This window comes from Macaca nemestrina, chromosome 6 (assembly GCF_043159975.1).
Source record: "Macaca nemestrina isolate mMacNem1 chromosome 6, mMacNem.hap1, whole genome shotgun sequence".
Lineage (NCBI taxonomy): Eukaryota > Metazoa > Chordata > Mammalia > Primates > Cercopithecidae > Macaca > Macaca nemestrina.
This window is the reverse complement of record NC_092130.1, coordinates 78,982,341-79,009,661: the sequence shown is the minus strand read 5'-3', so window position 1 is coordinate 79,009,661 and position 27,321 is coordinate 78,982,341. Positions and strand designations below refer to the sequence as shown.

General features: G+C 34.9%; 1 long non-coding RNA gene across 1 annotated transcript in view; it reads right to left on the bottom strand.

Annotated features, from left to right (window-relative positions):
• Positions 1–2,517: 2,517 nt before the first annotated feature.
• LOC105471060 (uncharacterized) overlaps positions 2,518–27,321 on the bottom strand; it is a 152,923-nt gene continuing 128,119 nt past the window's right edge. The window contains exons 3-4 of the long non-coding RNA XR_980944.2: positions 8,641–8,718; positions 2,518–3,921 (exon numbers count right to left, since the gene is read on the bottom strand). This is a non-coding gene — a long non-coding RNA (uncharacterized lncRNA). The remainder of the gene's footprint in view (positions 3,922–8,640; positions 8,719–27,321) is intronic.

Here is a 27,321-nt window from a genome sequence, read left to right as displayed (position 1 = left end):
TAATCATATAGCAATATTTAAAAATATATATACTTAGGAAAATTCCATATGATTCATCATTAGTAAATTTTAAGGTATTTGTCTTTTTTGAGTGTCATTATGGACTTAGACCCTTATAAAGAATCAACTTAATACAATTCACTGAAATTATTATTTCTGTTCATGAAGCTCACGTTATTATTATTTGGTTGGCAGGGACTCTGATACTCTGACATCCTCATTCTTATTGGTAGTATTTTAGATATATTTGAAATTATCTTTTCATTCTTTCAGTAATGAGATATCCCTGGGTTATCTTGTCTTTTTGTCTTGTCTGAAACATTAATTTTGCTGTCTCATAGTAAAGGCAATATTAGAGGTAAAAATTTTGGTGCCAACGTTTATTGAAAATAGTGCTATCTAAGTACAGGTGACAGGCAGAGGGACATCAGAAGCTTCAGAATTTCTTTTGTGTCTTATAAAAACATTATTTCATATCATGTTATATTTTATATCTCTAATTTTAAGTTTACATAATTATTACACTGCCCTACTATAAACTTCATTTAATGCATTTTCCATTTTGTTGAGCTTCTACTTTAAAAAATTAACTTTTTATATCATGTTATCTATTTATCTAGAACTCATTTTTCTAAATATAAAATAATACTAATTAAGTAATGGTTCTTTTTTTCAATTTGTGTCACTCAAGTATTGATATGATTACATAGCCAACATGTAGAAATTTTTCAAATTGATATGGGCTATTTGACATTGAAAATAACTCACAATGCAATTATTTACTAACTTAAAACAATAATTTGTGTAGATGAGTGGCACAATGTAGTTTTGGTCTAACTATGGTATTCGAGTTAGGCCTAATGTTAAAAAAAGTAGCATTTTAAGTTCAGTTAGGCAGGATTCCTGGGGCACTTAACAAGGTGCAGACTTGAGACAGCTCCTGCCCATGCCTGTAATGTGTAGTTAGTTGGATACAACCGGAAGTATAAGCACAAGGAGGTGATATTAATGATCATACTGAATGGTCCAAAATTTCTTCTTCAATTATAATGTCTCTAGAACAAGAAGACAAAAATTCTGGAAAATGGGTGAGAAAACTGATGTTATATAAAGAACAAAGAATTTGGAGGCACATGAAATGGGCCTTGCAATACATCCCAGGCTTGTTTCCAGTTGACCTTTGATAAAGTACATACTGGAAATCCTGAAAAATGTCAGACCGGACAGTAAGACACCAGAAAAAGCACACTGTGGTCTTCCTTTAGCAGGCACGATGATGTGAATAATGAGGACTTTCCTTTGTGAATACTAATGGGAAAGAATTGTCAGCATGTAAGTAAATAAATAAATGAAATATATTTGATAACTACTATTAAAGTGAAAAATAGGTGCTAAAAACACACAGATACACAGAAACAGGAAGATAAACATCAACTTAAATTTAGACAAAAATCCATGGCACTGTGATATATACAGACCCAATTAGTCTAAAATCATGATCAAACATCTTATAATGTTAGACGAAGATGAAAGATTTCACTTTACTAATAAATACCTAACTTGGATAATATTCATTATTATTATGATTAGATTAATCTGAATATTGCTAAAACTCCTAAATTCATACAGTGATAATAATGTGTTGAATTTATGTAATAGTTTGAAATTGCAAATTTTACAAATAGATAACCATCAAGCTTTTTCAAAAGCATAAGGTTATTAAAAGAAACTATTAAATCTCTTGTATGTGAATGCAACTTTTTCTACAACTATATGAGCTGACAGTTTTGCTTGTTTCCAATTGCTTCTCATGTTAATAAATTATTCCTAAAATATAATTTTCTTAGGTCATAGGTCTTTTCCTTATGAAATGATTTGAAATTTTTATACAATATTAAATATTGTTTTTGATTAGTTAGCTTCTAGTTGTGTTAGCATTAAATTTGTTTCAAAAGGAGACATATTTTAAAACTTGATTATCTTTCCTATAAAGCCTCTGTGAGTAACGAAAACTGGTACCCAGTTTTATTTTAAAGAGAAATGTTTTCATTTCCAATATTATAACCTATATTGATTTAGAAAAAAAAAAAGTACTTTGAGTTAAGTGAAAACAGGCATATAATATCGAAATACAGACAAGATTTTGGCACTTTATTTTTATTTGGAGAAAAATGTGCCATTCCAGGAAAGCTTTAACAAATGGAATAAACATATTATGTGAAATTAGAAAAGGCTGGCAAGAAAATAATATGTCAAAAATAGTATTTTCATATTGACCTGACTACAAAATGACAGATGTTTTCCTGAGAAGAAAAGCTAGCTCCAAGATGATGTAATCACACTTTTGAATAAAATGCCAGATATATTTAAAGGGGAAAGTAACACATTTGTAACAAAATAAAAATCTGATCTTTTGAGAGGGAAAAGAGCACAGTGCAGTGAGGCTGGGAGGCCTTCCCGACTAGTTGTATTCAGATTTATTCAGATCTAAATTTTGAAAATGAAAGGTAATTCAGAGAATGGTTTTCACCATCACTTTGCAAGATGTAATTTATATAATGTGCTAGATATTAAAAGTTAATGGTATGTTGATTTTATCCTCTTCAGTGTTAATTTCTATTAGTTGAGTGGCTAGCTTACTCCTAGATGTGTATTTCCACACACCCCTTTGATTTTAATGAATCCTCAGAATATCTTCCAGGTGCTTATTTTAGGGCTGGGTGGGCTGTTCTTTTACCATGGTAGTTGAAGCTATTACAACAGCTGTTTTTACTGAAATACTTTAAAAATTATGTTTCCAACACCTATCATATTGAAGATTTAGGGAGTAAAGTTTTGGAGAAATAAAATGCATACTTCTTGGCAAAGTGAGAAAACCTCATAAAATTTATTAGATCTGAGAGATAATGCCAACCTAAGATAAAATACTAAAAATTAGAGGATGAATTTATGAATGAAAGCCAAAGCATAACATCAAAAAGTGCCGGGGCATTTATGAAGGCACTTTTACCTGAATTTTGCTGTTGAATAGGCTACATATAAGGTCAGAGTTTGGGGACAGAAAATAAACAGTAACAAAAATAGCTTTCTTCAAGCAGTGATGGTGTCAAATGACTACCAAGCACATAAGGCATATTTCACAGATAGGAAAACTGGTCTTAGGGAATGTACGTAACTTGGCCAAAGAGTAAAGTGGTGGAGGCAGTAAAGGAAAAATTTGTAACTTCTTAGGTTGGCATGATTTTCACAAAATATAATTGATTATATACCTGATTAAATTTTGAAAGTAGGATAGGAATTTCCAGATTTTCTTCACATAACCTTAACCTTACTTGAGATGGCTATAAGAATTTCATGATCTGGCCTAATAGCATCTGCTTTTCTTAATAGATTTTTATGTTCAAAGTCATAGATTATTCCCCAGAAACAAATAGCCTGTTGTACCCTTAAAAAAATGACACTGAGAATGACAGTCCTTCCCTTCTGAAACCACACAGCCAAATAAGTAACTATGCTGATAATATCAGTCTATCTTGTACTACCATGCTAACTTTTACATCTCACGTATTTATGCTAAAAATAAATATTTACATAGGTCATTTTAATCTTCATAATGACTTTGCAAAAAGGCATACATTCTAGTTTTTCATGAAGAAATTGAGGTTGAGAAATGTAACACTTTCAAAGTCACATGGTAAATCAATGGAGCTGGGAAAGAAAAAGAAATAATAAAGTAAACTGACCGTATTAGTCCATTTTCACACTGCTATAAATACCCAAGACTGGGTAATTTATAAGTAAAAGAGGTTTAATTGACTCACAGTTCTGCAGGCTTAACAGGAAGCATAGTTTGAGGGTTTCAGAAAACTTACAATCATGGCAGAAGGCCAAAGGGAAGCAAGGCATGTCTTCTCATGACGGCTGGAGACAGAAAGTGAAAGAGGAAGTGCCATATAGTTTCAAAAAATCAGATTTCGTGAGAACCCACTCACTACCATGAGAAGAACAAGGGGAAGTCCACCTCATGGTTCAGTTAACTCCCACCAGGCCCTTCCCTCAACATATGGGAATCACAATTTGGGATGAGATATTGTTGGGGACACAGAGCCAAACCATATCACTAGCATTATTCCTTTTTTGAATACAAAGTTGATCTAATTATGCTCTATGTCTAGCTTCTTTTTGTTTAGATAAGAACTGTAACCTATGTTCTTATAATCATTGTACAATTCTCAGTTTATCAATTAAAATATACTTACTACGGCAACTTCCGTATAATACTTTCTTTTCCCTTCAATTTTTCACTCATATACAAGATTCTTTAAAATACTTCCCACTTCCACATCCTTGGATATGTCTGAGATTGATATACTTTTACTCTATATTTAAATAATATGGAGTATACATGAAATATATATTTACATAATAGATGTTTATGTTTTCATATACACACATGGTATTTAAATGACTTTCTAGATGATCAGACTGAACTATAGTGATTTTCAGTTAGGAGACTTATCTGGTAAAATACAGCAGTTTTGATGATGGGTAGAATTCTGTCCCCTCCAAATTCAGAAATTGAAGTCCTAACATCCAATACCCCAAAATTTGATTTTATTTGGAAAGAGGGCCATGGCAGATGTAATTAGTCAAGTTATGATGAGGTCATACTGAAGTAGCATGGGCTCCAAATCAATAGGATTGACATCCTTATACAAAGGGCAAATTTAGACACAGAAAAATGCACAGAGAGAGAATGACATGTGAACATGAAAGCAGAGATGAGGGGATGTATCTACAAGCCAGGAGGTACCAAAGGTTGCCAGCAAACTAAGAGAGACTGAGAAACATATGGAACAGATTCTCCCCAACAACCTCAGGAAAAACAAAAACAAAAACAAAAACAAAACCCAGCTCTGTTAAAACGTTGATCTTGAACTTCTAGCCTCCAGAAATGTGAAACAATACATTTCTATTTTTTAAGCCATGCAATTTGTCATATTTTGTTATGGCAGCCTCGGAAAACTAACACAGTAAGCCTTACTCTAAGATATGGTACTGACTGTTAAGGTTTGTCTTTTTCAGTTTCTGAGGATATTAAAGAGGTGTTGAATAGGTCACAGGTAATCCACTATAGCCCTTATATTCTAAAATTTGTCCCTCTCTCTATCCTTGACGAGTCACATTCTGATAACATGAATGGTTTCACCCTGCAAATGTGCAGCCCAGATTTTAGTCATGAACTTACAAGCAACCTCCACTCTGATTTCTGAAATTCAGTCTCTTCACAGCACCCCCTTCAGCACAGTGTGCTACCTCACTCTGCAAAATGCAGAATCTCTACATAGACCTAAGAAAATTGTTTCTAGGTGAAGACTAGACTGACTATGGAGTCCTGCGCAAGTCACTTCTGAAATTCAGAGATTGCAGCTTTCCACTGACTGCTGCCCACTTCCTGAAACCAGATGCCTCGTATGCTTTGTCCAGTTTTGTAGCTGCTTACAGCAAAAGAACTAGTTCAGGTCCATGTATTCCATGAAGGCTAGCCATATTTCTGGATGGAATGTGAACTCTAACAATTTAGGTGTTGGTAAACTACCCCCTAAATTCCTGTGGAAGTCTGACTAGAAAACTACATCACATCAACCTTATAGCTAATCTAACCTTTTCAGTTGATAGGTAAACTCTGCCTTTCTTCTTCTTGTTCTCCATACTTGATTTTCAAAGGAAATATGAAAAAAATTGATGAAATTAGAAAAGTCAAATATCTAATTTCTTTTCCAGAACCATGATGAATGCCATCCCATTCCGTTTTGGATGTTGATCTAAATCTGTTTACAACATGAGATAAAACTCTCAAGACCTCAGATTGGTGGTCCACAGGAAGCAGAAAGTATATCTAAATAGTCTAGAGAATAACACAAATTCTATTTTCCAAACTTTCTCCACAAAATCTGAAGTCTACATCATTTTGAAAAAACTGATTCAGGTTGGGCGCGGTGGTTCACGCCTGTAATCCCAGTACTTTGGGAGGTCGAGGCCGGTGGATCACCTGAGGTCAGGACTTCGAGATCAGCCTGACCAATGCAGTGAAGCCCCATATCTACTAAAAAAATACAAAAAAAAAAAAAAAAAATAGCCGGGCGTGGTGTTGGGTGCCTGTAATCCCAGCTACTTGGGAGGCTGAAGCAGCAGAATCACTTCAGCCCAGGAGGTGGAGGTGGCAGTGAGCCAAGATCTCGCCATTGCACACCAGCCTGGGCAACAACAGCAAAACTCTGTTTAAAAAAAAAATTAGTTCAAAAAATAGAAGAAAAACATATTCTTTTTCCTAGTTTACTTCAAAATTCTCTCTCATCTTCACATCCCTTCTTATTTTGTACATTCAGTTTGACTCTGAGATTTTTGTGATTGTTTCATTTAGAAGTTAAATTGACAGAAACATGTAAATATTATAATGCACATTCAACAATATCCTATAGTACTCATACAGAACAATTCATAAATCATTGCATTCTAGTCCATGTAGTTTTCTGCTATCATGATGCTGTATTTCTTATTAATCTAGAGTAAAACATACTACCTATGCACTGACAACTTTATATTTGTAACATTTTTCTTTTCTTTGTTAAAAAAAAAACCTAATGGTGTGCTGATAACAAAGAAGTCTAATTATCTCAAGTGATAATTGTTATTTTAATTAGTACTTAAAGGAGTAAAGAGAGGAAGATTTAACTTTCTTGGAAATTGTGTAAAGCAGTGATTTGATGTGCAATTGTTAATTCTGAAATTTATCCTTAAGAAAGATACTATAGAGATGCCAAAGGAGCAATAAAGAAGTAGTAATCAGTCACTGGTAGGGATCATTTAAAATATTAGTGGAATTAACCATCGTGCACAGTATATAACAACAAGACTACTGATAATATGGAATACAGAAAAGACACTAACTAGCCAAATAGAACTAGTCAAAATACAAAAAGACAATCAGAACTCATCACAAATATAAAAGAGGTTCACAAACGTGACTATTTTAAAACAACCTTTATAACAGGCATGTGACTTTGACACAGATGTCAGGAAGTATGTTACTAACTGGTTCTATCTGTCAGATCGTACTCTTTTTTGCAAAAGATCGCTGAATCTATTTTCCCAAAGAAAGACGCTAAGCTTTTCCCCAATTATGTTAATAAGGCAAACTATTTAAAAATAACCTTTTAACATAAGATTAAGCAAGATAAAACTTTCAAAGAAAGAGTTTCCTTTAAACAATACTTTACATGTTAAATACATTTTATTTGCATTGCACTGTTTTCAGAAAAAAAAAAAATTTTTGAGGAAAATTTAGAAAACCCTGACTGGATTTTCCTTATGGACAGAAGTCCATGAGATTGGGGCAAAACAAGACATCCCATTCCAGACATCATTGGGAATGATTAATCTCCTAACATACTTCCTCTTTATTGTTTAAATGCCATTGCAACTGTAGACATAACAGATGCCTCAAAAGGCCATAATGGTTGGGCTGGTTCCCTCCTTTCCGCAGAGACAACATAGAAGCAGACATCTGTCTAGATAGGCTTTCTTCTTCCTCCCTATGATACACTAAATTTTCCATTTGCAAATGGGACAAGGGACTTGGTCTCTGATGGGCTGCTGGAGGAGAGTGTGTAATGGAAAACTAAGGGTTTGGAGAAGAGGCTGATAGGGCTCCCCAGGGAAAGAAATTCTACCCCATCTGGTGGCTTGATAAGGATTGAAATGTTAAGCTGTAACTTTGTCTCCAAATACTTTACAAGTAGAGGTTGGAAAGAGAGGTTTGGGGCTTGATAGGCTGTCCCCACAATATGCCTCCTAGCAGAAGAAAATTAATTTGTCTTATAGAGTGGCCGATTAAATTCACTGGACAGTGCTGAGTTCTCACATGAAGAAAGAAACAGCCTAAATGGAGAGGAGAGTATGTCTTCGGGGTGAAATATCCCCCATACAGTGCCATGTATAGACATCACAGGGGGACAGAGAAGCCCTTAGACTGAAATCTTGAAATCCCTATGTCTCAGGGAAATCACAAAAACAACAACCCTTTGAGCTGCTTTGCTGATTGCTAAGGCACCTGCTGACTTTAGCCAACAAAATTGTATCTCCAGGTTGCAAAAACACCTGCAACATTGCATACAAATAAGAGATAGGAGCCATAACAGCCATGAAAGACAGAAAGAAAAAAAAAAATGTGAAAGAAAAGACTGGAATTCCTGGTGCCGATCGATACCTTAACAAACTGTCTGGGAATGGAGTTAATTAGGGGCCTTTGGGTGACATGGAGGCATAGCCGTGTCCAGATACTCTCGGTTGCCCCAGGACCTCCTAATCCCATGTGACAGCTAGACTTCCATGAGGGAAAACTGGTTTTGGATACAGCCAACATTTCCAATATGGGAGATGATGGGGTGATGGGAGATTGACAAAATCCTCTCCAGCAAGTCTGACCTCTGAGTCTTAAGTCCGGCAGCCACGATATTTGCTTTTAATTGGCTGACAGAGGCTCGGTGTTTTATTTGATCTTGAGGAAAAAATAAATAAATAAATAAATAAGAAGCCTCAGAAATGAAAGTAAGTAGTTAGAGGTCTGCTCTGACTCACCCTTCTGACAATCCCAGATGAGCTCCCAAATGTGGCAGTCTGCTTAGTCCCTAGTTCAGCGAGGTCTGAGTTCTTGTCCTGCAACCAAGAAGAATAAGGCCTGAGGACACCTGAGAGTGAGTAGAGTAGAATTTCTTCAGCAAAAGGAGAGCTCTCAGCAAAGAGAGGAGACCTGCATATAGGTGGCCAGAAATGGGACTGAGTTCTGGGTCTTTTATGTGGCAAGAACTAGGAAGTCTTCTGGGGATTCTGCCCAAAATGGTAGGGGTAAAGTTTCTTCCTAAGGGTGCTGCAACTGTGCATGCCTGCAGTTGGCCAGAGTGACTCCATCTTGGTTACTACCCATGAGTGCCTAAGTGAAACCCACATGGGAGATAAAACCACAATGCTAATATCATGTTGATGACATTATAATGAATTGGGTCAAATTAAGGACATTTAGATTGACTTATTGTGCCTGCATCTAAGTTAGGACAGTCCCTTCTGAGAAACATTCCAGCATAAGGGGAATTTCTTAATCACGTTTCTTCCCATTAGCTACAGAGGCAGTATAAGTGCTGTCCCATGTTGTTCCTATGAACATTGCTCTTCTCCCAAGATCCTCCATTTTTATCTGCCTAACGAGCCTCTAGCTGCCTCCTTACTCAAGAGTGTGGACAGCATAAATAATATCAACCTCAAAGGGTAAGTAAAGATGGATGGGATTTAAATCACAAAATTATACGTGGTCATATAAATGAATCAATCAATGTGACAGTTCACATGTGAGAACTGTGAGAGGAGCACAGGCATTCTGATTAAACATATTACCTTAATAGGTTAAAATGCTTTATCTCAAAACATTGAAAGTTTTTGAATCCATAATTACAGGATCAGTAATATCATTCTGAACATAACCAACAGATAAATTAAGACCTTGGTTGATTCTCCTAACTTAGATCGTATTTTTAAAAATATAATTGTATTTAACACCATATGGTATTACCACAGTATTGTAAGATCTTAATATATATATTTTTAAAGTTATGATATGCTGAACAGAACTGCAAAAAATAAACCTGGGAGGCCACCTCGGGATTGGGAATTGTCCCTTTTTCCTCTGGCAGGGCATGTGTATGAACCAAGTTTCCCTCAGTGCTCTTAGTGTCTCTCAATGCCAAAAGGAATTGTTCCTTCTTATAGGCCCCAAAGTCTCAAGGTACTAGGCAACTAACTATTCTAAGCAACTACTTCAAAGAGTGGACCTCAAATCAAGATGACCTGGTCCTTCAATTATCTGTTTGAATCAGCACCAGTGATATTTTTCTGATTATTTATGACGATTTTCTTGTGATAAGAGAGATTATCCCTGATCTCCCACTGGCATGTACTCTCACACTGTGTTTCCACAAAATTGCCCAGACCCTAGCCTGCTTTGTTAGGATGATGAGAGAATAGAGGAATACAAGTTTTTTCTGTTCTTGTTCTCACTTTGTAAGAATTGTCATAAAGCCTGTTCTAAGACAAATATTATGTGAAGTTGTGATGTTTTTCCAAGGCATCTTGCAAGAAAATGAACAAGAAAAATAAATTACATCGATTAGTTAGAAGTTTAAGATTTCTAGCTTATAAGACACAGATTATCAGCAAATAATTGTTTCACTTTCAATTGTAAACCAATTTTTATATACATACTTTTGTCATACATTATTGCCTCAACATTAATAAATGAAACCAACTAATTTTCATTTTTATTTTATAGGTCAAATAAGAGGACAATTTTTATTTCCAGAAATTTAGCTCACACATCTATTCTGTATCATGAGGAAAAAAACAAATGTCAGTTTTTCCTGAGAATTTTTGGTCAATTTTTTCATTATAAATTAAAATTCCTTTTACTTTCACCATAAAATTACCTTTCCTCTCCCTCTGAAAGAAAATGGGTTTTAAAACTGACACTATTAATTATTTTACTCTATTCAATCACACCAAGTTTTGTGAGCAATATATCCAGATGTTCCCAGAAGACACTTCTACAACATCTAGAGATAAAGCTACTTTGTCAGTGTCCAGCAGTACCTGGTGAGCCTCTAATAGGCATGATATCCTCTCCATGCTCCAAGGTTTTAGTATTCACCTCATATAGACTAGCTAGATATTATCTTTGCCATTCCCAAAGTCTGGAACCCCTGTAAACCCCAAAAACTGAAGTAAGGCGCAGGACACATAGGAGATTGTGGAGGTTGTTTTGGAAATCTTCTAAAGCCATATTAGGTTGTAGGCTAAAGTGATACAATAGTTTGCATTTATCTTCTATGCAGAAGCTCTTTTTATTTGTTCCTCTGTTTTAGAACCTTAACTCTTAAAGCAGTACAATTGTTATATATCTTGCCAAACAATGACCAAATGTTTTAGATCATTCGGTATAAGATGTATCTTTACCTTTCAATTATTTTTTCTAGCACTTCGGTGGAAAAAATTAATAATTATAATTATTAATGTAGATAAGTATCTTACAAATAGGAAACAAGAGGAAATATTTATCAATTAAGTAGAATAGATTATATTCATTTAAAAATAATTATTTTTACTTTATTTGAAATAGCAAAATGTTGAATTTAATTACATGTGACAGATGTAATTCAGGAATATTATACACATACTGTATGGCATTAGAAATGCAAGTTACACGTTGAAAGATGCTATTTATTCAAGCAGAAATAGGAGTTTACAAACAGAGTAGAAAGTCTGTACATTTTTATTCTTTTTTTGTTTTGATGATATTTGAAATCTTAACATTTTAATCCTGAATGATTAAAGGAGCCTTGAGATAATATCACTGGGGATTGCATTCACTAATAAGATGTGTATTGTAAGGAAATTCAAAATGTGTCTTCTAGGTAGTGGTGGTATTGGCCATTTTCTAAATATTGTAATAATTCTGAGTATTGATAATTCTGAGTTTTGAGTGAAGAAATATAACAATGAATTTTAAAGTGCATATTAAATATAAAATCCATACTCTTTGTTTATAGATATTATTTGAACTATCTTGGTAAAAAAAGAGTACATGTAACAAACAGGGGAGATTTCCCCTTTTGTTTCCATAAGTATTTTTTTCTGGTAATATTTGCTAAACACCTGTCAGGTACTGTTGTTCACATACTTACTTATTCACCAAATACTTATTGGACACTGGTTTAAAGTAGTATGCTATTATAGGAGAGACAGTGACTCAAGATATGCTTCTTTCCCACAAAAACCTACAAAGTAATTGAGTGGAGAAACAAATAAAGCAATAATAATGCACATTAAAATGTTTTATCCTTTATTAAATGATATATTAAAATGTTACAGTTCATCTACGATGCTTTATGGAAGTAGACAGGAGACAGAAGGACTCAGATAAGAGTTTATTCTAATTTAGAACAATGGATATGTATGAATTAGATAAAGAAAATATGAGAAGTTCACTACTGATAGAAAGGCATTGCACACATGGATATATGTTTCAACATAATGCATGACTACTTCAAAGGATAAATGTGAAGAACCAGTAGAAGATGAGGACAGTCAGGAAATAAATATCCGATGTCCTTCAGTGAAACAGTAAGTGATACTCATTTTAGATTAAGGCAAATGAGAAAAATGATCGAATTGGATTTTAGAAAGAACATCCTGGCTTCTGATGCCAGCAACTTAGATAACTTAGGTAATTATTCTTATCAATTGTGTATAGAATGACAACAGGTTAAATTTCCAAGCTAGTTCTCAATATTATATTTCCAAAACTAATGGTTTTAAAGGTCTCTTAAAGGCAATTTGTCTGCTGTATATATTTACTTAATTCAAGAGAAAGAAACTTGTTTATGTTAGAATTTTGATCTACCTCAAATTGTACATTTTTATTAAAAGTGGACAATTTTTTCATGTCATTACTTAAAAACATTTCACATTTCATTTTGAAAGAGAAAAACAATCCTTTCAATGCAAAGTTGAGAACCATTTGGGAGCAAAACTGTCAATAAAATATTAAATATATCTTTTGTTGTAATACTAAACAACAAACAAACACCATACTCCCCAGTGTAAACATCTGGTACACTCTCACTAGGCCTAATAGTCTACTGAAATGCAAAGGAGATCTTAGCCTTCATTAATCTGTCAGTTTTGCCTGAAATTAAAAGAATTAACTTGTCTTGGAAAAGGACAAGGACAACACACATGTGAATATTATTGAATGTTTAAAATAATTCCTTTACCCTTTTTACACATTTGAAACACATTTTCAATACATTAAATGGATTATAATACCTGGCAGATATAGGATCTATGTAATAATTCTGAAACATAAAGAACTGGACATAAAATATGGTAATTTCTCATATGATAGACAAATAAGTTTAACATGAAACTAACAGGGAGGACTAGAGTAATGTCATTTAACTAGATACATCAAAATAGATTGAACCCATCTTGGGCCAACAGGTCTACTCCATGAGCAGGCAATGGCAGTTCTACAATCAAGCGTATCAGCATACAGCACCATGTGCCATTGTATGTCTTGGTGGAAATTAATGTGAGAAATGCATTTTTAATGAATAAAAATATCAGTTTGATATATGTAATCTCCTTTAAATGAAATTTATGGTACCCAAACATTAAGATCATTTATTTAACAGCAAAGGCAACAATATTACTATATTTTTCAAAAACAGTTGTTAAAAATATTTTTGATGCACTAGTAATGTTCAATCACTATAGAATCATTTACTTTAAAATATTCCAATGAAATAAAATTTTTCTGAAAAATTTACTTGAAATTATAATTTCTCAGTTCTCCAAATTTGAGTTATTACCATCTCCCAATCCCAATTATGATCTCTGACTGAGGAATTTTCTGTGTAATCATATCAATATTGAAAACTTTGTATTGTGTTAAAAATAAGGTAGCACTCCCAGGCTCTGAGAGTGGGTCTCATGGGAAGCCACTCGTGCAAAACCCTAGGCTAAGACCCCCGCACAGAACTGTGTGCCCAGGAACACCACTGTTGGCTTCTCAGTACACGAAAACAGGAAAGGCAGCACCACTCAGTATGAACCTGGGTGCAAACCTGTGTGACAGTAGGATGTTGAGTGAATGGGAAAGTCTGTGGATGCAAGAGTTCTTCATGTATTGAGGTTAATTCATTCATAGATTCACCACTTATTGAATGGTGTCTGTGCACCATTCAATATTAGGTAATTATTCTAATATTGAATAGATATTGAATAGATATTGAAAGATATAGGCACAATCCTATATCTTTAGGATACAGCAGTGAACAAAAGAGAAAAAAACTCTGCTACTATGTTACTTACCTTATTGTGGGGCAAATAATAAACAAGTTTTAGTATGATATGTCTACCTATGAATTTTTTGGTATGTTTCCACTTGGTGTTCTTTTTGAGCTTCCTCAATCTGTGACTTGATGTCTGTTATTAATTTGAAATATTAATGGAAAGTACTACTGGAAATATTTATCTCATCCAGCCCCCTCTAATGTGGCTGTCACTGCCAGCAGCAGGAACGTGCAAATGGAGGCTAGCAGCCCTGCCTGCCAGGGCCTTGCCCCAGTCAATGAGCATGCACCCTGCTGTACTGCTGCCACTGCTGGCACATGTGAATAAGCACAGATCCAGCTGTCACCACTCTGACGAAGCACTTTGGCTGAAACCAACCATTAAAGTGTTGTGGCCAGTGGTTGGGAACTCTTGGCCCCTCAAGCACAGCAGGTTCCTAACTTCAAGGGGCCAAAGGACAAAGCCAGGAGCTGATACTACTCCCCCCACCCCACCCCAGAATTAGAGCATGCTGCTCAGGAGTGCTGAGTTGAGTCTTGCCCGCCTAAAATCTTCCAGAAACGAAGCTAGTCAACTGAACCCACCTTACACCACAATCAAACCCCAAAGAGCCTCAAAGAAGATAAAAGCATAAAGCCCATGCAAAGTACAACAACTTCAAAGACTGAAACAACATCAGTCCACATATATGAGAAAGAACCAGCACAAGAAGTCTGGCAACTCAAAAAGCCAGTTTCTTCTTACCTCCAAATGACTGCACTAGTTCCCTAGTAATGGATAACAGGGTTGAAATGACTGAAATGTAGGAAATATATTTCAGAATATGGATAGAAATGAAGATTTTACGATTCAGGAGAAAGTCAAAACCCAATCCAAGGGTTCTAAAGAATACAATAAAATGATACAGAAGATGAAAGATGAAATAGCCATTTTTATAAAGAACAAAACTGAACTGACAGAGCTGAAAGCTCACATCAATAATTTCAGAATGAAATTGCAAGTATTAATAGCAGAATTAACCAAGCTGAGGAAAAAAATATCAGAGCTCAAAGACTGGTTCTCCAAAACAACTCAGTCAGACAAAAATAAAGAGAAAACAATAAAGAAGAATGAATAAAACCTCCAAGAAATACATGATTATGTAAAAAAATAAAACAAAACAAAACATAAATTTGTGACTCATTGACTTCCCAGAAAGAGAGGGAGAGAAAGCAGACAACTTGGAAAACACATTTCAGGATATCATCTAAGAAAATTTGTCCAACCTCACTAGAGAGGACAAAATTCAAATTTGGGAAAGGCAGAGAAGCCTTGTGGATACTACACAAGATGATTATCTCTAAGACACACAGTCATCCGGTTCTCCAAGATCAAAGTAGGGGAAAAATAAAAAGAAGAAAAAACTACAGAGAAGGGGCAAGTGACCTACAAAGGAAACCCCCTCAGGCTACTAGTGTTCTTTTCAACAGAAACCTGAGAAGCCAGAAGAGACTGGGAACCTATATTCAGCATTCGTAAAGAAAAGAAATTCCATCCAAGAATTTCATATTCGGCCAAACTAAGCTTCATAATCGAAGGAGAAGTAAGATTCTTTTTAGATAAGCAAATGCTAAGGGAATTTGTTTTCAACACACCTTCCTTACAAGAGGCCCTGAAGGGAGTACTGAATATGGAAAGGAAAGACTTTTTCCAGCCACAAAGCTAAAAGCAATTGCAACAAAAACAAAAATTGGCAAATGGTATCTAATTAAAGTGAAGAGCTTCTGCACAGCAAAAGAAATTGTCAACAGAGTAAACAGACAACCTACATACTGGGAAAAATTTTTCATGCATTATGTATCCAACAAAGGCCAAATATCCAGAATCTATAAATGACTTAAACAAATTAAGCAAAATACAATCAACTTCATTAAAAAGTAAGCAAAGGACACACACGGACACTATTCCAAAGAAGATGTACACACGGTCAGTAAGCATATGAAAAAAATGCTCAGCAACATTAATCATTAGATAAATACAAATCAAAACCACAATGAGATACCATCTCACACCATTCAGATGGCTATTACTAAAAAGCCAAATGATAACAGATGCTGGCAAGGTTGGGGAGAAAAGGGAATGCTTATACACTGCTAGTGGGAATGTAAATTATTTAAGCCATTGTGGAAAGTAGTTTTTCAATTTCTCAAAGAACTTATAACAGAATTACCATTTTACCCAACAATCACATTATTGGGTATATACCCAAAGGAATATAAATCATTCTACCATAAAGACAAATGCATGTGTATGTTCATCGCAGCACTATTCACATTAGCAAAAACATGGAATCAACCTAACTATTCATTAATGGTAGACTGGATAAAGAAAATGGGATACATATACACCATAAAATACTACAAGCCATTAAAAAAGAATGAGATCATGTACTTTATGGCAACATGGATGGATCTAGATGCCATTACCCTTAGTGAACTAACACAGAAACAGAAAACCAAATGCCACATGTTTTGACTTATAAATAGGAGCTAAGTAGCGAGTACATGTGGACACAAAGAAGGGGACAATAGACGCTGTGGGCCTATTTAAGGATGAAGAGTGAGAGGAGGGTGAAGATTGAAAAACTTCCTATTGGATACTATGTTTATTTCCTGGGTAATGAATTAATCTGTAAACCAAACCCCCGATAGGGAATTTTCCTATATAGCAAACCTGTACATGTATCCCTGAACCTAAAATAAAGGTTTAAAAAAAAAAAGAAAATTATGTATATATTTTGGAATCTTCTACAATATTGAGTTCTAAGGTAGTGGTTATAACTTCAAAACACCATTAAATATCAGTTGAATATCCGTTATAACATATGTAACAGTTAATTTCTTAGTATTCCTGGCTGTGAATGATCTAATTTATCTCGGTAGTTGATAAGTACAAAGATGAGTGTGATGATTATTTGCATAGAAAAATCTCAGGAAATGTACTATACAAAAAAGAAAGCAAACTATTGAATGTATCAAGTTAACAGGACATAGTTTAGCATAAAAATTAATTGTAATAATATTTGTATATGTAGCAGAAAAAATAGAAAATTGATATTTAAAAAATAATTCCATTTATGAGAGTACAATTATATAGGATAAATCTAAAAATATGCATGCATTCAACATTGAGAACTAAAAATATTTCTGAAATAAATTACATAGGTGAGAAGTTATGCTGTGTTTATGGATTAGAATATTAACAGTGTTAAAATGGCAATTTTCCCATATTGAATTCTAGATTCAACAAATTCCCAGTGAAAATTTTAACAAAATTTATATATATATGCAAGGTGATTCTAAAATGTATAAAAAAACTTAAAGGACCTAAAATATCCAAAGGAATATTTTAAAAGAGGAATAAATTTGGAAAAGTTACCTTATCGTTTTTCAAGATTTAGAATAAAAATACCACAACCAAAAAGTATTGTATTCAGGAAAAAAGAGATATTTGAAGAGATTGGGAATATAATCATTTGATTTTTGTCAAATTGACATAGCCACTCAACGGGGAAAGGAAAATGTTTTCATCAAATGACACAGATTCAGCCACATATATATAGGAAGAAGAATAAATAAAATGCCTTGTATGTATATAAATATTATGTCTTATGATGTATTTTGCTCTTACAGATGAATCATTTAGGAAATGAAAAGGCAAGTCACAAAGTGGGGGAAAGCATTTGCAGAACATATATCAAAGTACTTGTAACTAAATTATGTAATGGACTTTCCAAGTTAATAAATAGACAACAGGATAAGTAATTTAAAATGAGCAAATTATATTAATGGAAATTTTACTTCAAAAGACATAGACCAAATAAGCAAATTAAGACATCCACAGAATAGGAGAAAAAAACCCTGCAAATCATATATCTTAAAAGGAATTTGTATCTAAGGTATATAATGACTCTTACAGCTCAGTAAAAAGGCAAATTGCCCAATTTAAAATGAGCAATAGATATTCCCCAAAGAAAATATAGAATGACCAATAAGCACATAAAGTTTCTCATTATTGGCCAGACACGGTGGCTCATGCCTGTAATCCCAGCACTTTGGGAGGCCGAGGCGGATGGATCACGAGGTCAAGAGATGGAGACCATCCTGGCTAACACGGTGAAACCCCGTCTCTACTAAAAATACAAAAAAAAAAAAAAACTAGCCGGGCTTCGCGGCGGGCGCCTGTAGACCCAGCTACTCTGGAGGCTGAGGCAGGAGAATGGCATGAACCTGGGAGGCGGAGCTTGCTGTGAGCCCAGATCCCGGCGCCACTGCACTCCGTACTGGGCGACAGAGTGAGACTCTGTCTCAAAAAAAAAAAAAAAAAAAAAAAAAAAAATTGTTTCTCATTATCAAATTGCAAATGCATATCAACACCACAATGAGATATCACTTCATACTCACTAAGATGGTTATTATCGGAAAGATAGATAATAATAAGCGTTGACAAGGATGTGGAGAAATCCAAACCCTTGTACATTGTTGGTAGAAATGTAAATGGTGCAGCTAATTTGAAAAACAGTTTGGAAGTTCTTCCAATGGTTAGATGTAGAGCTACCATATGTCTCTAAATATACACCTCTATCTAGAGAGAATTCCATCTCTAAATATATACCTCTATCTAGAGAGAATTCCATCTCTAAATATATACCTCTATCTGGAGAGAAATGAAAACACTAAAACGTATATATGCATGTTTATAGCAGCATTATACATAATAGCTAAAATGTGGAAATAATCAAATGTCCCTCAACTGCTGAATAGGAGAACCAAATGCAGTATATTGATACAATGGAATATTACTCAGACATAAACAGAAATGAAGTAATGATATATTCAACCATATAAATCAATCTTATGAAACTATAGTAAATTTTTAAAATATCAGCCACAAAAGGCCACAGATTATGTGACTGAATTCATATGAAATACTCAGATTAGGCAAAACTCTAGAGAATAAAAGAGGGATAGCGGTTATCTAGGGCTGGGTGTGGGAAGGTGGGATTGAAGGCTAAGTACAGGGTTTCTTATTGGAGTGCTAGGAATATTTTAAAATTGACTGTAGTGATGGCTGCAAAACTCTGGAAATATGCTTAATCCCTTGAATTATATATTTTAAACCAATAAGTTATATGGTATGTGAATTATTTCTCAATAATGTTGTCAAAAAATATAAATGAGAAAGGAAAAAAGAAGCACGTTAGAACATTTTGTGGCGATGGAAATAATTTACATTTTGCGGTTAGTGATATTCATGATTGTATGCCTTTGAACAAACTCATCTATCTGTACACCGAAATGATAAAATAGATAAGTAGCATAAGGGTTCAAAGACAAATTTACATAACAGAATAATTAGCAAGCCAGCAGATCACAGGGAATCAAAATAAAAGAGTAAGTAAAAACTTTCAAAAAGAAATATTATTATAGGAACAGCAAAATTCTGAATTAAAAGCCTGTAAACAGTATGACATACTGTAGACAGACTAGAGAAAAATACAAGTTTAAAAGAAAAATATATGACCATTTTTGCAGATTTAGTAATTTTTTTTGAAGAAGAGAACAGAGAAAACAAATGTAAAAGTATTTCAGATGAAAGAAAACATTCTCAAAAGAAAAAACACGAATTTTCACATAAAAGTGGCAGTTATGAGTCAGAAAATTTGATACAGATGAGTCAACAATATTCTATTCTGATCCTATATTCTCCTCTTTCTTTCTAAGGCTTCCAACCTGGACCTCATAGTCCATCACTTGCCTACCCTTGATCTTGATCTGTATCATTCTTACCTGATTGTCTTAGTTAAAACTGTCCGTCCTCAAGCAAGCTTATTCCTTGCAACCTTCTCAAGAGGTGACTAGTTTGTCTCCCACATAGTACTAACACTGGACCTATGTCATTAGGGAAGGTGCTCTTTTTACTTCTCATTAGCACTTACAGGCCATTGTCCCTGCCTCCATGATAAGCCTTCTAGCTTATGCCTTTAGATTATTTTACTTACTCTCCATCTTTGTTTCAATAGTTGCAGTTATCTGGGTTACTGTGGCTCATTCTTTCAAGGTTCTAGCATCTTGTTAACTTGTATACTTTTCAATAACATCCTGTTGCTGTAAGTGAAGAGGAAATGATATATTTGTTAACTTACCCTATTATTACGGACTTTCTCTCAGTGTTCCTTATATTTCTAATAATTCATTTGGGGAGGCCAAAAATATTTATGCTGGCTATGTATTATTTGTAAATTTTATAATAGGAAAAATGTGTTATCAAATCTGTTTACACTCATATTCTGCTGTTTGCAGTTTGGGGTGAAAAATGTAACTTGCCATAGCAAAATATATTTAAATTTCTACTTATTTTCTCCTAGATGCCTGAGTATTTTAGAAGCCGTACTTCTGACTTGGTAACTGCATTCTCCTGGCATAAGTAAGTGTTTAGTTGGGTCAAAGATAAGCAAGCAATAAACTTGGTTAGGTAACAGTGAAGTGAGTCAGACATAGCAAATACACGTAGCTCACTTTATAATGGAAAAAGAAATTCCAAGTATACACAACTCTAAGTAAAGTCTGATAGGGAAGTTATTATAAAACAGTAGTTTAAATTATATATGTACTTAGTTACTTAAACACCAAAATTAATGTGTTCACTGTATAGGTCTGTGATCACCCACTAACCAAAAAACATATTATTGTTTTCCAGATAGACCAATAGATCAAAGAAACAAGAAAGTGAGTCACGAAATAGACCCATGAGTATATGAATAGTTAATTTTTTTTCATGGTGCAAAGAAAGAAATATGATCATTTTAACAAATGGGGTCGAAATGATTGTATATTTCTATATTCATATACAAAAAAGTAGTAATTTTAATTTATTCTTATACCATGTAAAACTGAACTAATTAGTTACCATATATAATAGTCTAAATGTAACACCAAGTATTATAAAACTCCTGAAAAAAATCAGAAAAATATTTGTAACTTTACTTAGGCAAAGGTGTCTTAGATGTGACACCAAAAGCATGAAACATTAGAAAATGATAATTTGGACTTCATAAAGCTTAAAATGTTGTGGCATTTGAAAGTCACTATTAAGAGAATGAAGAGCAAATTACAGACTGCAATATAATATATAAAAGTAATATAGCTGATAAAAAGTTTGAATTCAAAACATGTTTAAAAACATTAAAAACTTGGTAACAAGACAGTGATTCCTCAAATTATAGGCAAAAATTTTCAGATAGAATTTCACCAGTGAAAACATATGAGCGGCTAATCAGCACATAAAGATGCCCAATATCATTTATAATAAGAGAAATAAAAATTAAAAATTAGATATTACTATACAATTATTTCTAGTGGCTAAAATGGAAAGAACTGACCACACCAAGTGTTGCTCAGGATGTGGAGGAGCTGAAATCCTCATATATTAATTGTGTGAATGTAAAACAATTTGGCCATTTTGAAAAAGAGCCTGATAAGTTCATAAAAAGTTGAACATACACCTACCATATAATTTAGCTATTCAACTGTTAGATATTTACCCAAGGGAAAAAAATAAGCAAATCAAATATCTGTAGAAAGACTGTACATAAAAGTCCCAAGCTCAAAACTGGAAAGAGTGGAAACGTCAATCATCAGGTGAATGTATACTCAGCCTTAAAACAGATTGAGCTATTTATATACATAACAACAAGAGTGAATCCCAAATAATTTTATCAAATGAAACTACAGAAAGATAGTTACACATTTTATCATTTACATTAAACTCTATATATTGCAAGTTAATCTATAGTGTCAGAAAATAGATCCGTGGTTTATTCAATGCTTTGTAGTTTTCAGAATAGAAGTCTTTCACCTCCTGAGTTGTTTATTAAGTATTTTATTCTTTTTGGTGCTATTGTACATAGGATTGTTTCCTAATTTCCTTTTCAGAGAGTTTATTGTTAGTGTTTAGAAACATAACTGAGTTTGTGTATTCATTTTGTATCTTGAAACTTCACTAAAAGTTTGTTAATTCTAAGATTTTTCATGGAATTGTTAGAGTTTCCTAAAAGATCATGTCACCTGCAGACAGGGACAGTCTTACATCTTCCTTTTCAATTAGGATGTGTTTATTTATTTATTTTTTGTTCTGGATAGAACTTCCAGTACTATGTTAAATAGCAATGGTAATAGTGGGCATCCTTTCCTTGTTCCTCATCTTAGAAGAAAAGCGTTCAGTTTTTCACTGTTAAGATGCTAGCTGTGGGTTTTTGATATACAGTCTTTATTACATTGATATCCTTTTCTTCTATTCCTAGTTTGTTGAAATTTTTTATCATGAAAGAGTGTTGAATTTTGACACATGCTTGTTCTACATATATTGAGATGAACATGTGATTTTTATCCTTTATTTTATTACTGTGGTGTGTTATATATATATATTGATTTTACTATATTGAATTATCTTTGCATCCCCAGGGGTAAATAACACTTATTCAAGTCATATGATCCTTTACATGTGCTGTTGGATTTGATTTGCTAGTATTTGTTAAGGACTTTGGCTCCATATCTACCAGAGACATTGGCCTATAGTTTTTTTTTTCTTATGTTGTGTTTAGCTTTGCTACCAAAATAATGCTGGGCTTATGAATGAGTTTGTATTTGGAAGCCTTCCCTCATCTTCAGTTTCTTGAAAGAGTTTGAGAATTGGCATTATTTTATTTTTATTCTTTTTGGAGAGAGGGGCTTCCTCTGTCACTCAGGCTGGAGTGCAGTGATATGATCATAGCTCACTGCAGCCTCAAACCCCTAGACTCAAGCCATCCTCTCACCTCATGATTCTTTTTTTTTTTTTAATTAATTTATTATTATTATACTTTAAGTTGTAGGGTACATGTGCATAACGTGCAGGTTTATTACATATGTATACTTGTGCCATGTTGGTGTGCTGCACCCATCAACTCATCATTTACATCAGGTATAACTCCCAATGCAATCCCTTCCCCCTCCCCCCTCCCCATGATAGGCCCCTGTGTGTGATGTTCCCCTTCCTGAGTCCAAGTGATCTTATTGTTCAGTTCCCACCTATGAGTGAGAACATGCGGTGTTTGGTTTTCTGTTCTTGTGATAGTTTGCTAAGAATGATGGTTTCCAGCTGCATCCATGTCCCTACAAAGGACGCAAACTCATCCTTTTTAATGGCTGCATAGTATTCCATGGTGTATATGTGCCATATTTTCTTAATCCAATCTGTCACTGATGGACATTTGGGTTGATTCCAAGTCTTTGCTATTGTGAATAGTGCTGCAATAAACATACGTGTGCATGTGTCTTTATAGCAGCATAATTTATAATCCTTTGGGTATATACCCAGTAATGGGATGGCTGGGTCATATGGTACATCTAGTTCTAGATCCTTGAGGAATCGCCATACTGTTTTCCATAACGGTTGAACTAGTTTACAATCCCACCAACAGTGTAAAAGTGTTCCTATTTCTCCACATCCTCTCCAGCACCTGTTGTTTCCTGACTTTTTAATGATTGCCATTCTAACTGGTGTGAGATGGTATCTCATTGTGGTTTTGATTTGCATTTCTCTGATGGCCAGTGATGATGAACATTTTTTCATGTGTCTGTTGGCTGTATGAATGTCTTCTTTTGAGAAATGTCTGTTCATATCCTTTGCCCACTTTTTGATGGGGTTGTTTGTTTTTTTCTTGTAAATTTGTTTGAGTTCTTTGTAGGTTCTGGATATTAGCCCTTTGTCAGATGAGTAGATTGCAAAAATTTTCTCCCATTCTGTAGGTTGCCTGTTCACTCTGATGGTAGTTTCTTTTGCTGTGCAGAAGCTCTTTAGTTTAATGAGATCCCATTTGTCAATTTTGGCTTTTGCTGCCGTTGCTTTTGGTGTTTTAGACATGAAGTCTTTGCCCATGCCTATGTCCTGAATGGTACTACCTAGGTTTTCTTCTAGGGTTTTTATGGTATTAGGTCTAACATTTAAGTCTCTAATCCATCTTGAATTAATTTTCGTATAAGGAGTAAGGAAAGGATCCAGTTTCAGCTTTCTACTTATGGCTAGCCAATTTTCCCAGCACCATTTATTAAATAGGGAATCCTTTCCCCATTTCTTGTTTCTCTCAGGTTTGTCAAAGATCAGATGGCTGTAGATGTGTGGTATTATTTCTGAGGACTCTGTTCTGTTCCATTGGTCTATATCTCTGTTTTGGTACCAGTACCATGCTGTTTTGGTTACTGTAGCCTTGTAGTATAGTTTGAAGTCAGGTAGCGTGATGCCTCCAGCTTTGTTCTTTTGACTTAGGATTGTCTTGGAGATGCGGGCTCTTTTTTGGTTCCATATGAACTTTAAAGCAGTTTTTTCCAATTCTGTGAAGAAACTCATTGGTAGCTTGATGGGGATGGCATTGAATCTATAAATTACCTTGGGCAGTATGGGCATTTTCACGATATTGATTCTTCCTATCCATGAGCATGGTATGTTCTTCCATTTGTTTGTGTCCTCTTTGATTTCACAGAGCAGTGGTTTGTAGTTCTCCTTGAAGAGGTCCTTTACGTCCCTTGTAAGTTGGATTCCTAGGTATTTGATTCTCTTTGAAGCAATTGTGAATGGAAGTTCATTCCTGATTTGGCTCTCTGTTTGTCTGTTACTGGTGAATAAGAATGCTTGTGATTTTTGCACATTAATTTTGTATCCTAAGACTTTGCTGAAGTTGCTTATCAGCTTAAGGAGATTTTGGGCTGAGACAATGGGGTTTTCTAAATATACAATCATGTCATCTGCAAACAGGGACAGTTTGACTTCTTCTTTTCCTTACTGAATACCCTTGATTTCTTTCTCTTGCCTAATTGCCCTAGCCAGAACTTCCAACACTATGTTGAATAGGAGTGGTGAGAGAGGGCATCCCTGTCTTGTGCCAGTTTTCAAAGGGAATTTTTCCAGTTTTTGCCCATTCAGTATGATATTGGCTGTGGGTTTGTCATAAATAGCTCTTATTATTTTGAGGTACGTTCCATCAATACCGAATTTATTGAGCGTTTTTAGCATGAAGGGCTGTTGAATTTTGTCAAAAGCCTTTTCTGCATCTATTGAGATAATCACGTGGTTCTTGTCTTTGGTTCTGTTTATATGCTGGATTATGTTTATTGATTTGCGAATGTTGAACCAGCCTTGCATCCCAGGGATGAAGCCCACTTGATCATAATGGATAAGCTTTTTGATGTGTTGCTGAATCCGGTTTGCCAGTATTTTATTGAGGATTTTTGCATCGATGTTCATCAGGGATATTGGTCTAAAATTCTCTTTTTTTGTTGTGTTTCTGCCAGGCTTTGGTATCAGGATGATGTTGGCCTCATAAAATGAGTTAGGGAGGATTCCCTCTTTTTCTATTGATTGGAATAGTTTCAGAAGGAATGGTACCAACTCCTCCTTGTACCTCTGGTAGAATTCAGCTGTGAATCCATCTGGTCCTGGACTTTTTTTCATTGGTAGGCTATTAATTATTGCCTCAATTTCAGAGCCTGCTATTGGTCTATTCAGGGATTCAGCATCTTCCTGGTTTAGTCTTGGGAGAGTGTAAGTGTCCAGGAAATTATCCATTTCTTCTAGATTTTCCAGTTTATTTGCGTAGAGGTGTTTATAGTATTCTCTGATGGTAGTTTGTATTTCTGTGGGGTCGGTGGTGATATCCCCTTTATCATTTTTAATTGCGTCAATTTGATTCTTCTCTCTTTTCTTCTTTATTAGTCTTGCTAGTGGTCTGTCAATTTTGTTGATCTTTTCAAAAAACCAGCTCCTGGATTCATTGATTTTTTGGACAGTTTTTTGTGTCTCTATCTCCTTCAGTTCTGCTCTGATCTTAGTTATTTCTAGCCTTCTGCTAGCTTTCGAATGTGTTTGCTCTTGCTTCTCTAGTTCTTTTAATTGTGATGTTAGAGTGTCAATTTTAGATCTTTCCTGCTTTCTCTTGTGGGCATTTAGTGCTATAAATTTCCCTCTACACACTGCTTTAAATGTGTCCCAGAGATTCTGGTATGTTGTATCTTTGTTCTCATTGGTTTCAAAGAACATCTTTATTTCTGCCTTCATTTCGTTATGTACCCAGTAGTCATTCAGGAGCAGGTTTTCAGTTTCCATGTAGTTGAGCGGTTTTTTTTTTTTTTTTTTTTTTTTTTTTTGAGACGGAGTCTCACGCTGTTGCCCAGGCTGGAGTGCAGTGGCGCGATCTCGGCTCACTGCAAGCTCCGCCTCCCGGGTTCCCGCCATTCTCCTGCCTCAGCCTCCTGAGTAGCTGGGACTACAGGCGCCCGCCACCGCGCCCGGCTAATTTTTTGTATTTTTAGTAGAGACGGGGTTTCACTGTGGTCTCGATCTCCTGACCTTGTGATCCGCCCGCCTCGGCCTCCCAAAGTGCTGGGATTACAGGCTTGAGCCACCGCGCCCGGCCTAGTTGAGCGGTTTTGATTGAGTTTCTTAGTCCTGAGTTCTAGTTTGATTGCACTGTGGTCTGAGAGACAGTTTGTTATAATTTCTGTTCTTGTACATTTGCTGAGGAGTGCTTTACTTCCAATTACGTGGTCGATTTTGGAGTAAGTACGATGTGGTGCTGAGAAGAATGTATATTCTGTTGATTTGGGGTGGAGAGTTCTATAGATGTCTATTAGGTCTGCTTGCTGCAGAGGTGAGTTCAATTCCTGGATATCCTTGTTAACTTTCTGTCTCGTTTATCTGTCTAATGTTGACAGTGGAGTGTTGAAGTCTCCCATTATTATTGTATGGGAGTCTAAGTCTCTTTGTAAGTCTCTAAGGACTTGCTTTATGAATCTGGGTGCTCCTGTATTGGGTGCATATATATTTAGGATAGTTAGCTCTTCCTGTTGAATTGATCCCTTTACCATTATGTAATGGCCTTCTTTGTCTCTTTTGATCTTTGATGGTTTAAAGTCTGTTTTATCAGAGACTAGTATTGCAACCCCCGCTTTTTTTTGTTCTCCATTTGCTTGGTAAATCTTCCTCCATCCCTTTATTTTGAGCCTATGTATGTCTCTGCGTGTGAGATGGGTCTCCTGAATACAGCAGACTGATGGGTCTTGACTCTTTATCCAGTTTGCCAGTCTGTGTCTTTTAATTGGAGCATTTAGTCCATTTACATTTAAGGTTAAGATTGTTATGTGTGAACTTGATCCTGCCATTATGATATTAACTGGTTATTTTGCTCGTTAGTTGATGCAGTTTCTTCCTAGCCTCGATGGTCTTTACATTTTGGCATGTTTTTGCAATGGCTGGTACCGGTTGTTCCTTTCCATGTTTAGTGCTTCC